The sequence below is a fragment of the Schistocerca serialis genome, chromosome 2 (genome assembly GCF_023864345.2).
Source record: "Schistocerca serialis cubense isolate TAMUIC-IGC-003099 chromosome 2, iqSchSeri2.2, whole genome shotgun sequence".
NCBI classification, from domain to species: Eukaryota; Metazoa; Arthropoda; class Insecta; order Orthoptera; family Acrididae; genus Schistocerca; species Schistocerca serialis.
The window spans coordinates 1124304416-1124317368 of NC_064639.1; the positions used below are offsets into that span (position 1 = coordinate 1124304416).

General features: G+C 50.4%; 20 non-coding genes across 20 annotated transcripts; 5 read left to right on the forward strand and 15 right to left on the reverse strand.

The window, feature by feature from the left end:
- Nucleotides 1-2558: 2558 nt before the first annotated feature.
- Trnav-aac (transfer RNA valine (anticodon AAC)) lies at nucleotides 2559-2631 on the reverse strand. The gene has a single exon. It is a non-coding gene; the product is annotated as a tRNA-Val (tRNA).
- A 158-nt stretch (nucleotides 2632-2789) lies between these two features.
- On the reverse strand, nucleotides 2790-2862 carry Trnav-cac (transfer RNA valine (anticodon CAC)). The gene has a single exon. It is a non-coding gene; the product is annotated as a tRNA-Val (tRNA).
- Nucleotides 2863-3264: 402 nt separating this feature from the next.
- On the forward strand, nucleotides 3265-3336 carry Trnap-agg (transfer RNA proline (anticodon AGG)). Its single transcript has one exon. It is a non-coding gene; the product is annotated as a tRNA-Pro (tRNA).
- Nucleotides 3337-3529: 193 nt separating this feature from the next.
- Nucleotides 3530-3602, reverse strand: Trnav-aac (transfer RNA valine (anticodon AAC)). Its single transcript has one exon. It is a non-coding gene; the product is annotated as a tRNA-Val (tRNA).
- Nucleotides 3603-3760: 158 nt separating this feature from the next.
- On the reverse strand, nucleotides 3761-3833 carry Trnav-cac (transfer RNA valine (anticodon CAC)). The gene has a single exon. It is a non-coding gene; the product is annotated as a tRNA-Val (tRNA).
- A 76-nt stretch (nucleotides 3834-3909) lies between these two features.
- Nucleotides 3910-3981, forward strand: Trnap-agg (transfer RNA proline (anticodon AGG)). The gene has a single exon. It is a non-coding gene; the product is annotated as a tRNA-Pro (tRNA).
- Nucleotides 3982-4175: 194 nt separating this feature from the next.
- Trnav-aac (transfer RNA valine (anticodon AAC)) lies at nucleotides 4176-4248 on the reverse strand. Its single transcript has one exon. It is a non-coding gene; the product is annotated as a tRNA-Val (tRNA).
- Nucleotides 4249-4406: 158 nt separating this feature from the next.
- Trnav-cac (transfer RNA valine (anticodon CAC)) lies at nucleotides 4407-4479 on the reverse strand. Its single transcript has one exon. It is a non-coding gene; the product is annotated as a tRNA-Val (tRNA).
- A 402-nt stretch (nucleotides 4480-4881) lies between these two features.
- Trnap-agg (transfer RNA proline (anticodon AGG)) lies at nucleotides 4882-4953 on the forward strand. Its single transcript has one exon. It is a non-coding gene; the product is annotated as a tRNA-Pro (tRNA).
- A 194-nt stretch (nucleotides 4954-5147) lies between these two features.
- Nucleotides 5148-5220, reverse strand: Trnav-aac (transfer RNA valine (anticodon AAC)). Its single transcript has one exon. It is a non-coding gene; the product is annotated as a tRNA-Val (tRNA).
- A 158-nt stretch (nucleotides 5221-5378) lies between these two features.
- On the reverse strand, nucleotides 5379-5451 carry Trnav-cac (transfer RNA valine (anticodon CAC)). The gene has a single exon. It is a non-coding gene; the product is annotated as a tRNA-Val (tRNA).
- Nucleotides 5452-5738: 287 nt separating this feature from the next.
- Nucleotides 5739-5811, reverse strand: Trnav-aac (transfer RNA valine (anticodon AAC)). Its single transcript has one exon. It is a non-coding gene; the product is annotated as a tRNA-Val (tRNA).
- A 182-nt stretch (nucleotides 5812-5993) lies between these two features.
- On the reverse strand, nucleotides 5994-6066 carry Trnav-aac (transfer RNA valine (anticodon AAC)). The gene has a single exon. It is a non-coding gene; the product is annotated as a tRNA-Val (tRNA).
- Nucleotides 6067-6224: 158 nt separating this feature from the next.
- Nucleotides 6225-6297, reverse strand: Trnav-cac (transfer RNA valine (anticodon CAC)). The gene has a single exon. It is a non-coding gene; the product is annotated as a tRNA-Val (tRNA).
- Nucleotides 6298-6699: 402 nt separating this feature from the next.
- Trnap-agg (transfer RNA proline (anticodon AGG)) lies at nucleotides 6700-6771 on the forward strand. Its single transcript has one exon. It is a non-coding gene; the product is annotated as a tRNA-Pro (tRNA).
- Nucleotides 6772-6965: 194 nt separating this feature from the next.
- Nucleotides 6966-7038, reverse strand: Trnav-aac (transfer RNA valine (anticodon AAC)). The gene has a single exon. It is a non-coding gene; the product is annotated as a tRNA-Val (tRNA).
- Nucleotides 7039-7196: 158 nt separating this feature from the next.
- On the reverse strand, nucleotides 7197-7269 carry Trnav-cac (transfer RNA valine (anticodon CAC)). Its single transcript has one exon. It is a non-coding gene; the product is annotated as a tRNA-Val (tRNA).
- A 4781-nt stretch (nucleotides 7270-12050) lies between these two features.
- Trnav-aac (transfer RNA valine (anticodon AAC)) lies at nucleotides 12051-12123 on the reverse strand. The gene has a single exon. It is a non-coding gene; the product is annotated as a tRNA-Val (tRNA).
- Nucleotides 12124-12281: 158 nt separating this feature from the next.
- On the reverse strand, nucleotides 12282-12354 carry Trnav-cac (transfer RNA valine (anticodon CAC)). Its single transcript has one exon. It is a non-coding gene; the product is annotated as a tRNA-Val (tRNA).
- Nucleotides 12355-12756: 402 nt separating this feature from the next.
- On the forward strand, nucleotides 12757-12828 carry Trnap-agg (transfer RNA proline (anticodon AGG)). The gene has a single exon. It is a non-coding gene; the product is annotated as a tRNA-Pro (tRNA).
- The last annotated feature ends 125 nt before the right edge of the window (nucleotides 12829-12953 follow it).

Sequence of the window (12953 nt, forward strand, 5' to 3'; positions counted from 1 at the left end):
TTGCGGCAGTTTATTTACGACGCCTGTGCGGACGTAGTGTTTTTGCAGGAAGTGTTGTTTTCTGATCTCTCTCTACCTGGATTTCAAACTGTTTTTAATGTCGCGCCGGAATATTCAACAGGAACTGCTCTTTTCTTTCGAGAGGGCATTCCTATTACTGACATTGAATTCCTTGACTCTGGCCGTGGGATTGGTTGTCGTCTTTTTGATCTCCGCCTCGTTGTTTTGTATGCCCCCTCTGGATCGGGTCACACTGTGGCTCGATCGCGCTTTTATAAAGAAGAGCTTATTTATCTTTTGCGCCAGAGTCCTCGGAGTCTCCTGCTCGGAGGCGATTTTAATTGTGTTTTACGCCCTGAAGACCAGTCCCCCAATTTTAATTATTGCCGTGATTTACATGACTTAGTTCGTACGATGCATCTGCGTGATGTTTGGGAACACAAATATCCAACCCTGGTGAAATATACGTTTTTTACCGCGTCCTCATGCAGTAGACTCGACAGATTCTATTTATCTGATTTTTTATGTGATAAAATTCTTTCTGTCGATGTTATTCCTACTAGTTTTTCTGACCATTGTGCTTTTACTGCAACTGTAAATCTTAGTCACCAACCTGCAAAACTTTATCGTTCCCAGTGGATGTTAAATGTTTCCCACCTTGCCGACAGTGCTATGGATGATGTTATAAGTGGCGTGTGGGAGCGATGACTTCGCTCTGTCCCGCGATACCCCTCCTTGCTGGTTTGGTGGACTGCGTTTGCCAAGCCCAAGATTCGTCAGACTTTGATTTTTTACTGTGCTGCAAGGGCGCGTGATTTTAAGAACACGTATGAATATTACTACTCTGTCCTGCGTGAACTATATGACGCAGCGGGTACCTCTCCTCTGCGGATCCATGATGTTCGTCGTATTAAAGCCAAGCTCTTGAGCCTTAAACGACGACAGATGGATGGTCTGCGAGTTAAGTCGAAACCTCACTCTCTTGTTGAAGGTGAACTGACATCCTTGTACCACCTGCTACGGCATCACACACGTCGTCGTCGCTCCTTCATCTCTTCTCTTACGGTGGATGATGGGCGACAGCTTCTTGCACAGGAGGAAATGGTTCGTGCTCTTCACCAGTATTACACTAGTCTCTATTCTGCCGATGATTCTGGTGAGTCTCTTTCGGATGATGTCTTTGGGGATCTAACTGCGACGATCGCTCCTGACGCGAACGGCGAATTTCTCCGGGAGTTCCAGGTAGATGAGGTTTTCGATTTTATTGCTCGCTCTCCGTCCAGTAAATCGCCGGGTCCAGACGGCCTGCCTAAAGAATTTTATCTCCGTTTTTGGCCTCTTTTGGGTGGCATTTTTACGCAGATTTTAAATGAGATTGTCAGGGGGATGGATGTGCCTGCCGATTTTAAAGTAGGGAAAATTGTTTTAATTCCGAAGTCTTCTGGTCGTTTATCTGCTGCCAATCTTCGTCCGCTCACATTGCTGAATTTTGACTACAAGACAGCTGCTAGAGCGCTCAATAGCCGGTTGTCCTCTCTGCTTCGGAGTGTGATTGGTGCGCATCAATGTTGTTTTCATGATAGATCTATTCTGACACCAGTAGCCGAATATCGGGATGTTGTCTCGGTTGCGGCGGTTACAAACGTACATTGTGCCTTTGCCTTCCTTGATTTTCATAAGGCTTTTGATCACGTCAGTCATGTGTTTTTAGATCGTGTTTTAGGTACAATAGGTTTTAACGCTTCATCACGTGGTGTTCTTGGCAATTTGTATAGGGGAATAACAGCTCGGGTGTCAGTAATTGGGCAGCTGACGCCGCCCATTGCTATCCGCCGCGGAGTGCCTCAGGGTAGTCCGCTCTCTATGTCTTTATTCGTATTGTCCCTGGAACCGCTGCTTCGGACTATTGCTCTCAAGCTTCAGGGTATGTCCCTCTCTGGTGGGAAGCTCTCGGTTAAGGCATATGCGGATGATGTCGTTGTTCTCCTCCGTCAACGTGATGATATCCCGTTGTTGAAAGGGGCAGTTGATGCATACTGTCGTGTCTCTGGAGCGCGTCTCAATCAGGGTAAATGTAAGTAAAAAAACAAAAAAAAAAAAGGGGTATGATTCCTGCTTAGGGTGCAGGAGGTCCCGGGTTCAAATCCCGGACGCTCTCGGTTAAGGCATATGCGGATGATGTCGTTGTTCTCCTCCGTCAACGTGATGATATCCCGTTGTTGAAAGGGGCAGTTGATGCATACTGTCGTGTCTCTGGAGCGCGTCTCAATCAGGGTAAATGTAAGTAAAAAAACAAAAAAAAAAAAGGGGTATGATTCCTGCTTAGGGTGCAGGAGGTCCCGGGTTCAAATCCCGGACGAGCCCCAGCGTTTTGTGCAAACTGATCGCACGTCAGTGGCTGAGTCAGCGCAAAAAGCTCGCCGTCAATATCAAATGAATTTCTTATTCGATGTGAGCAATTGGCACTCGGGTCCGACGCGTGAAGGCGATTACGAAGGTTTCGGGTACAGATGGTAGCAGATGCATGTTAGTACGTCTTGCTTAAAGTGATGAAAAAGTGTTTCCGCCCGGGATCGAACCGGGGACCTTCTGCGTGTTAGGCAGACGTGATAACCGCTACACCACGGAAACTGCTTGTGTGCACTTTACTTCACAGACAACTTGTAGTGATGTTGCCATCGTAACTAAAAAATTCAATAAATGAGGTACTTGCAAAACGAAGGGACATGCAGCAGATCCACACACGACGTGGCTCATTGGAGGACAATACGACATAGGCAGGAAAATACTGTTCCCGCCCGGGATCGAACCGGGGACCTTCTGCGTGTGAAGCAGACGTGATAACCGCTACACTACGGAAACGACGGACCCGAGGAGTCCATCCTTGTTCACTCGAACTTGCCTCAGACTTTCTCTCGTCCGCGAATGCACACACGACAGTTCTTTTGTCAGCCTGGAACCCATCACAGCCGAGGGCTCAAGAAGTCTTCGGGGTGCTCGAGAGGGTGTCTGCCGTAGCACCCCTAACGAGATAGCGGCGTTTCGCGCAGTCGTTATTGCAAGTCATATCAGCAAAAGCAATCACTTTCTCAGCAGCAGGCAGTGCGAGCCCAGCGGCAGCTCTACATGAAGGTACCAATAGCCCAGGAAGGCCGCCGACCGCGGGAATTCGCGCCGCCCCCATCCCGCCAGCGTACACGAGACTTCCAGGGCACCCTGGACGACATCGAGGGACTGGAATATTTGGCATTCGCCGTGTCACAGGGCTCGTTGGTCTAGGGGTATGATTCCTGCTTAGGGTGCAGGAGGTCCCGGGTTCAAATCCCGGACGAGCCCAGCGTTTTGTGCAAACTGATCGCACGTCAGTGGCTGAGTCAGCGCAAAAAGCTCGCCGTCAATATCAAATGAATTTCTTATTCGATGTGAGCAATTGGCACTCGGGTCCGACGCGTGAAGGCGATTACGAAGGTTTCGGGTACAGATGGTAGCAGATGCAGGTTAGTACGTCTTGCTTAAAGTGATGAAAAAGTGTTTCCGCCCGGGATCGAACCGGGGACCTTCTGCGTGTTAGGCAGACGTGATAACCGCTACACCACGGAAACTGCTTGTGTGCTCCTTACTTCACAGACAACTTGTAGTGATGTTGCCATCGTAACTAAAAAATTCAATAAATGTGGTACTTGCAAAACGAAGGGATATGCAGCAGATCCACACACGACGTGGCTCATTGGAGGACAATACGACATAGGCAGGAAAATACTGTTCCCGCCCGGGATCGAACCGGGGACCTTCTGCGTGTGAAGCAGACGTGATAACCGCTCCACTACGGAAACGACGGACCCGATGAGTCCATCCTTGTTCACTCGAACTTGCCTCAGACTGGAATATTTGGCATTCGCCGTGTCACAGGGCTCGTTGGTCTAGGGGTATGATTCCTGCTTAGGGTGCCGGAGGTCCCGGGTTCAAATCCCGGACGAGCCCTAGCGTTTTGTGCAAACTGATCGCACGTCAGTGGCTGAGTCAGCGCAAAAAGCTCGCCGTCAATATCAAATGAATTTCTTATTCGATGTGAGCAATTGGCACTCGGGTCCGACGCGTGAAGGCGATTACGAAGGTTTCGGGTACAGATGGTAGCAGATGCAGGTTAGTACGTCTTGCTTAAAGTGATGAAAAAGTGTTTCCGCCCGGGATCGAACCGGGGACCTTCTGCGTGTTAGGCAGACGTGATAACCGCTACACCACGGAAACTGCTTGTGTGCACCTTACTTCACAGACAACTTGTAGTGATGTTGCCATCGTAACTAAAAAATTCAATAAATGTGGTACTTGCAAAACGAAGGGATATGCAGCAGATCCACACACGACGTGGCTCATTGGAGGACAATACGACATAGGCAGGAAAATACTGTTCCCGCCCGGGATCGAACCGGGGACCTTCTGCGTGTGAAGCAGACGTGATAACCGCTCCACTACGGAAACGACGGACCCGATGAGTCCATCCTTGTTCACTCGAACTTGCCTCAGACTTTCTCTCGTCCGCGAATGCACACACGACAGTTCTTTTGTCAGCCTGGAACCCATCACAGCCGAGGGCTCAAGAAGTCTTCGGGGTGCTCGAGAGGGTGTCTGCCGTAGCACCCCTAACGAGATAGCGGCGTTTCGCGCAGTCGTTATTGCAAGTCATATCAGCAAAAGCAATCACTTTCTCAGCAGCAGGCAGTGCGAGCCCAGCGGCAGCTCTACATGAAGGTACCAATAGCCCAGGAAGGCCGCCGACCGCGGGAATTCGCGCCGCCCCCATCCCGCCAGCGTACACGAGACTTCCAGGGCACCCTGGACGACATCGAGGGACTTGAATATTTGGCATTCGCAGTGTCACAGGGCTCGTTGGTCTAGGGGTATGATTCCTGCTTAGGGTGCAGGAGGTCCCGGGTTCAAATCCCGGACGAGCCCTAGCGTTTTGTGCAAACTGATCGCACGTCAGTGGCTGAGTCAGCGCAAAAAGCTCGCCGTCAATATCAAATGAATTTCTTATTCGATGTGAGCAATTGGCACTCGGGTCCGACGCGTGAAGGCGATTACGAAGGTTTCGGGTACAGATGGTAGCAGATGCAGGTTAGTACGTCTTGCTTAAAGTGATGAAAAAGTGTTTCCGCCCGGGATCGAACCGGGGACCTTCTGCGTGTTAGGCAGACGTGATAACCGCTACACCACGGAAACTGCTTGTGTGCTCCTTACTTCACAGACAACTTGTAGTGATGTTGCCATCGTAACTAAAAAATTCAATAAATGTGGTACTTGCAAAACGAAGGGATATGCAGCAGATCCACACACGACGTGGCTCATTGGAGGACAATACGACATAGGCAGGAAAATACTGTTCCCGCCCCGGATCGAACCGGGGACCTTCTGCGTGTGAAGCAGACGTGATAACCGCTTCACTACGGAAACGACGGACCCGAGGAGTCCATCCTTGTTCACTCGAACTTGCCTCAGACTTTCTCTCGTCCGCGAATGCACACACGACAGTTCTTTTGTCAGCCTGGAACCCATCACAGCCGAGGGCTCAAGAAGTCTTCGGGGTGCTCGAGAGGGTGTCTGCCGTAGCACCCCTAACGAGATAGCGGCGTTTCGCGCAGTCGTTATTGCAAGTCATATCAGCAAAAGCAATCACTTTCTCAGCAGCAGGCAGTGCGAGCCCAGCGGGTTAGTACGTCTTGCTTAAAGTGATGAAAAAGTGTTTCCGCCCGGGATCGAACCGGGGACCTTCTGCGTGTTAGGCAGACGTGATAACCGCTACACCACGGAAACTGCTTGTGTGCTCCTTACTTCACAGACAACTTGTAGTGATGTTGCCATCGTAACTAAAAAATTCAATAAATGTGGTACTTGCAAAACGAAGGGATATGCAGCAGATCCACACACGACGTGGCTCATTGGAGGACAATACGACATAGGCAGGTTAGTACGTCTTGCTTAAAGTGATGAAAAAGTGTTTCCGCCCGGGATCGAACCGGGGACCTTCTGCGTGTTAGGCAGACGTGATAACCGCTACACCACGGAAACTGCTTGTGTGCTCCTTACTTCACAGACAACTTGTAGTGATGTTGCCATCGTAACTAAAAAATTCAATAAATGTGGTACTTGCAAAACGAAGGGATATGCAGCAGATCCACACACGACGTGGCTCATTGGAGGACAATACGACATAGGCAGGAAAATACTGTTCCCGCCCCGGATCGAACCGGGGACCTTCTGCGTGTGAAGCAGACGTGATAACCGCTTCACTACGGAAACGACGGACCCGAGGAGTCCATCCTTGTTCACTCGAACTTGCCTCAGACTTTCTCTCGTCCGCGAATGCACACACGACAGTTCTTTTGTCAGCCTGGAACCCATCACAGCCGAGGGCTCAAGAAGTCTTCGGGGTGCTCGAGAGGGTGTCTGCCGTAGCACCCCTAACGAGATAGCGGCGTTTCGCGCAGTCGTTATTGCAAGTCATATCAGCAAAAGCAATCACTTTCTCAGCAGCAGGCAGTGCGAGCCCAGCGGCAGCTCTACATGAAGGTACCAATAGCCCAGGAAGGCCGCCGACCGCGGGAATTCGCGCCGCCCCCATCCCGCCAGCGTACACGAGACTTCCAGGGCACCCTGGACGACATCGAGGGACTGGAATATTTGGCATTCGCCGTGTCACAGGGCTCGTTGGTCTAGGGGTATGATTCCTGCTTAGGGTGCCGGAGGTCCCGGGTTCAAATCCCGGACGAGCCCTAGCGTTTTGTGCAAACTGATCGCACGTCAGTGGCTGAGTCAGCGCAAAAAGCTCGCCGTCAATATCAAATGAATTTCTTATTCGATGTGAGCAATTGGCACTCGGGTCCGACGCGTGAAGGCGATTACGAAGGTTTCGGGTACAGATGGTAGCAGATGCAGGTTAGTACGTCTTGCTTAAAGTGATGAAAAAGTGTTTCCGCCCGGGATCGAACCGGGGACCTTCTGCGTGTTAGGCAGACGTGATAACCGCTACACCACGGAAACTGCTTGTGTGCACCTTACTTCACAGACAACTTGTAGTGATGTTGCCATCGTAACTAAAAAATTCAATAAATGTGGTACTTGCAAAACGAAGGGATATGCAGCAGATCCACACACGACGTGGCTCATTGGAGGACAATACGACATAGGCAGGAAAATACTGTTCCCGCCCGGGATCGAACCGGGGACCTTCTGCGTGTGAAGCAGACGTGATAACCGCTCCACTACGGAAACGACGGACCCGAGGAGTCCATCCTTGTTCACTCGAACTTGCCTCAGACTTTCTCTCGTCCGCGAATGCACACACGACAGTTCTTTTGTCAGCCTGGAACCCATCACAGCCGAGGGCTCAAGAAGTCTTCGGGGTGCTCGAGAGGGTGTCTGCCGTAGCACCCCTAACGAGATAGCGGCATTTCGCGCAGTCGTTATTGCAAGTCATATCAGCAAAAGCAATCACTTTCTCAGCAGCAGGCATTGCGAGCCCAGCGGCAGCTCTACATGAAGGTACCAATAGCCCAGGAAGGCCGCCGACCGCGGGAATTCGCGCCGCCCCCATCCCGCCAGCGTACACGAGACTTCCGGGGCACCCTGGACGACATCGAGGGACTTGAATATTTGGCATTCGCCGTGTCACAGGGCTCGTTGGTCTAGGGGTATGATTCCTGCTTAGGGTGCAAGAGGTCCCGGGTTCAAAATTTTGTTCCGCTTTAGACGCCGTGCAGTGTGGACGTGCCTAGTCTTCCGCTCCGCCGTAGCGTTACGTATAGTGGACTATCGTTGTTTACGTGTTGTGTTGCAACTTCTGTGAGTGTTTCTCCGTCGTTGTTTAGTACCTTGTGTTACTTTCTGTCCTTATTTCAGTGTGTTGTTTGTAGCGGTTTCGACCGCATATTTTGAAAATGTCGTCCCAGGTTATTCCTCGTCAGGCTACAGTTAGTTTTACTTTCGACAAGTCAACCCGCAATGTGCAACCTAGTTCCCTTGAGATTCATGATTGGTTGGTAGATACCTTTGGTGTTCATTCGGATCAGGTGCACACTGCTTATTTTGATACCGAACTGTATGTTTTCTTTGTTAAGTTCATGGACCCACTTCAGGTTGATAAAATTCTTTCTAAATATGGTCATCAAGTTCTCTTTCGGCATCGGGATGATTCTGTAAGTACCGTGCTGCTTTCCAATGCTTCCATCACGTATACCAATGTTCGTGTTTACAACCTTCCACCGGAGGTGGATAATGTCTATCTTAAGGAGGGTCTACAAAAGTATGGTGATGTAAAGAGCATCCGCCTTGAACGCTGGTCAAGCCAACATCGCCTGCAATGTTACAGTGGTATTCGTTCAGTCGAAATGCACGTTAAGCAGAATATTCCATCTCACCTGCAGATCGGTGGATATCGTGTCCATGTCACATATAGTGGTCAGGTTGGCACCTGTTTTTTGTGCAATGAAAGTGGTCACGTGCGTACCGACTGTCCGCGGAGAGTTTTTGTTTTAAAAAATTCTCTCGAACAGCGTCGCAAGTTAACGGTCGCTGACCTCGTTGCAGGTGGTTCTGCTCTTGGTGTAGCACAGTCCAGTGGTAGTAGCGCCCCGCCACAGGTTTTGCGCACCCCTGACACAGAATTTCCTCCTTTACGTGCTAAATCTGATGTTGTTCCGTCTGTCCCTCAGGTGGGTGTGCCACTTTTGAATAATAAGAGGCGTCGCCCACACGATGGAAATAGTACGGATGAGGATCTCCCTGAGATGCCCCAGTCCGAGCGACCGGCATCCTCCGAGCCACTGTGTACTGTAGCTGCTCCCTGCCCTCCTGAGGTAGCGGTTCCGGTGGCGGCTGCTGGCGCCCTTCCGGCCTCCGACGCAGCTTCTCTCGAGTCGGGTCGTCGGTCGGGCCTGTTGGCGCCGTCTTCCGAACCGACTTCGATGTCACAACAAGTGGAGCCGCGACAACTTCCTGCTTCGCTGCCCCATACCTCTGCCAGCGGAGCTGCTCCGCTTCCTTCCAACTCTGCTGCCTCGGACCTTCCTGCTCACGTTTCGCCTCCGTGCAGTCCATGTTTGCCGGAAGCTAGTGCAGGTGTTGACCATTCCGTTTCGTCGGATGTTTCCGCCGCGACCCCGGATCCCGCATGTGGACCGGCGCGGGTGGTGTCGGATACAGAACTTGACCCTCCTACGTCACCGGCGGCTGAAGCTTCCTTGCCCGTCAGCCGACGCAAGTTACGCGTTCAGCCGAACGTTAATGCTGTTCGTAAAAAACCGAAGCGTAAGGGATCCGCGGAACGGGGTAGCAGTCCCCCTCCCTCGGATGCCTCCGTCACCCCTGCTATGGACTGTGACGCTGGTGCGTCGGTGTAGGTGATTTCTTTTCTCGCTTTTCTCTCTATGGTTCAAGCATACACCTTTCTTACCTTAAATGTTAACCGTATTGAGTCCGACGTTCGCATTGCCTCTTTGCGGCAGTTTATTTACGACGCCTGTGCGGACGTAGTGTTTTTGCAGGAAGTGTTGTTTTCTGATCTCTCTCTACCTGGATTTCAAACTGTTTTTAATGTCGCGCCGGAATATTCAACAGGAACTGCTCTTTTCTTTCGAGAGGGCATTCCTATTACTGACATTGAATTCCTTGACTCTGGCCGTGGGATTGGTTGTCGTCTTTTTGATCTCCGCCTCGTTGTTTTGTATGCCCCCTCTGGATCGGGTCACACTGTGGCTCGATCGCGCTTTTATAAAGAAGAGCTTATTTATCTTTTGCGCCAGAGTCCTCGGAGTCTCCTGCTCGGAGGCGATTTTAATTGTGTTTTACGCCCTGAAGACCAGTCCCCCAATTTTAATTATTGCCGTGATTTACATGACTTAGTTCGTACGATGCATCTGCGTGATGTTTGGGAACACAAATATCCAACCCTGGTGAAATATACGTTTTTTACCGCGTCCTCATGCAGTAGACTCGACAGATTCTATTTATCTGATTTTTTATGTGATAAAATTCTTTCTGTCGATGTTATTCCTACTAGTTTTTCTGACCATTGTGCTTTTACTGCAACTGTAAATCTTAGTCACCAACCTGCAAAACTTTATCGTTCCCAGTGGATGTTAAATGTTTCCCACCTTGCCGACAGTGCTATGGATGATGTTATAAGTGGCGTGTGGGAGCGATGACTTCGCTCTGTCCCGCGATACCCCTCCTTGCTGGTTTGGTGGACTGCGTTTGCCAAGCCCAAGATTCGTCAGACTTTGATTTTTTACTGTGCTGCAAGGGCGCGTGATTTTAAGAACACGTATGAATATTACTACTCTGTCCTGCGTGAACTATATGACGCAGCGGGTACCTCTCCTCTGCGGATCCATGATGTTCGTCGTATTAAAGCCAAGCTCTTGAGCCTTAAACGACGACAGATGGATGGTCTGCGAGTTAAGTCGAAACCTCACTCTCTTGTTGAAGGTGAACTGACATCCTTGTACCACCTGCTACGGCATCACACACGTCGTCGTCGCTCCTTCATCTCTTCTCTTACGGTGGATGATGGGCGACAGCTTCTTGCACAGGAGGAAATGGTTCGTGCTCTTCACCAGTATTACACTAGTCTCTATTCTGCCGATGATTCTGGTGAGTCTCTTTCGGATGATGTCTTTGGGGATCTAACTGCGACGATCGCTCCTGACGCGAACGGCGAATTTCTCCGGGAGTTCCAGGTAGATGAGGTTTTCGATTTTATTGCTCGCTCTCCGTCCAGTAAATCGCCGGGTCCAGACGGCCTGCCTAAAGAATTTTATCTCCGTTTTTGGCCTCTTTTGGGTGGCATTTTTACGCAGATTTTAAATGAGATTGTCAGGGGGATGGATGTGCCTGCCGATTTTAAAGTAGGGAAAATTGTTTTAATTCCGAAGTCTTCTGGTCGTTTATCTGCTGCCAATCTTCGTCCGCTCACATTGCTGAATTTTGACTACAAGACAGCTGCTAGAGCGCTCAATAGCCGGTTGTCCTCTCTGCTTCGGAGTGTGATTGGTGCGCATCAATGTTGTTTTCATGATAGATCTATTCTGACACCAGTAGCCGAATATCGGGATGTTGTCTCGGTTGCGGCGGTTACAAACGTACATTGTGCCTTTGCCTTCCTTGATTTTCATAAGGCTTTTGATCACGTCAGTCATGTGTTTTTAGATCGTGTTTTAGGTACAATAGGTTTTAACGCTTCATCACGTGGTGTTCTTGGCAATTTGTATAGGGGAATAACAGCTCGGGTGTCAGTCAATGGGCAGCTGACGCCGCCCATTGCTATCCGCCGCGGAGTGCCTCAGGGTAGTCCGCTCTCTATGTCTTTATTCGTATTGTCCCTGGAACCGCTGCTTCGGACTATTGCTCTCAAGCTTCAGGGTATGTCCCTCTCTGGTGGGAAGCTCTCGGTTAAGGCATATGCGGATGATGTCGTTGTTCTCCTCCGTCAACGTGATGATATCCCGTTGTTGAAAGGGGCAGTTGATGCATACTGTCGTGTCTCTGGAGCGCGTCTCAATCAGGGTAAATGTAAGTAAAAAAACAAAAAAAAAAAAAGGGGTATGATTCCTGCTTAGGGTGCAGGAGGTCCCGGGTTCAAATCCCGGACGCTCTCGGTTAAGGCATATGCGGATGATGTCGTTGTTCTCCTCCGTCAACGTGATGATATCCCGTTGTTGAAAGGGGCAGTTGATGCATACTGTCGTGTCTCTGGAGCGCGTCTCAATCAGGGTAAATGTAAGTAAAAAAACAAAAAAAAAAAAGGGGTATGATTCCTGCTTAGGGTGCAGGAGGTCCCGGGTTCAAATCCCGGACGAGCCCCAGCGTTTTGTGCAAACTGATCGCACGTCAGTGGCTGAGTCAGCGCAAAAAGCTCGCCGTCAATATCAAATGAATTTCTTATTCGATGTGAGCAATTGGCACTCGGGTCCGACGCGTGAAGGCGATTACGAAGGTTTCGGGTACAGATGGTAGCAGATGCATGTTAGTACGTCTTGCTTAAAGTGATGAAAAAGTGTTTCCGCCCGGGATCGAACCGGGGACCTTCTGCGTGTTAGGCAGACGTGATAACCGCTACACCACGGAAACTGCTTGTGTGCACTTTACTTCACAGACAACTTGTAGTGATGTTGCCATCGTAACTAAAAAATTCAATAAATGAGGTACTTGCAAAACGAAGGGACATGCAGCAGATCCACACACGACGTGGCTCATTGGAGGACAATACGACATAGGCAGGAAAATACTGTTCCCGCCCGGGATCGAACCGGGGACCTTCTGCGTGTGAAGCAGACGTGATAACCGCTACACTACGGAAACGACGGACCCGAGGAGTCCATCCTTGTTCACTCGAACTTGCCTCAGACTTTCTCTCGTCCGCGAATGCACACACGACAGTTCTTTTGTCAGCCTGGAACCCATCACAGCCGAGGGCTCAAGAAGTCTTCGGGGTGCTCGAGAGGGTGTCTGCCGTAGCACCCCTAACGAGATAGCGGCGTTTCGCGCAGTCGTTATTGCAAGTCATATCAGCAAAAGCAATCACTTTCTCAGCAGCAGGCAGTGCGAGCCCAGCGGCAGCTCTACATGAAGGTACCAATAGCCCAGGAAGGCCGCCGACCGCGGGAATTCGCGCCGCCCCCATCCCGCCAGCGTACACGAGACTTCCAGGGCACCCTGGACGACATCGAGGGACTGGAATATTTGGCATTCGCCGTGTCACAGGGCTCGTTGGTCTAGGGGTATGATTCCTGCTTAGGGTGCAGGAGGTCCCGGGTTCAAATCCCGGACGAGCCCAGCGTTTTGTGCAAACTGATCGCACGTCAGTGGCTGAGTCAGCGCAAAAAGCTCGCCGTCAATATCAAATGAATTTCTTATTCGATGTGAGCAATTGGCACTCGGGTCCGACGCGTGAAGGCGAT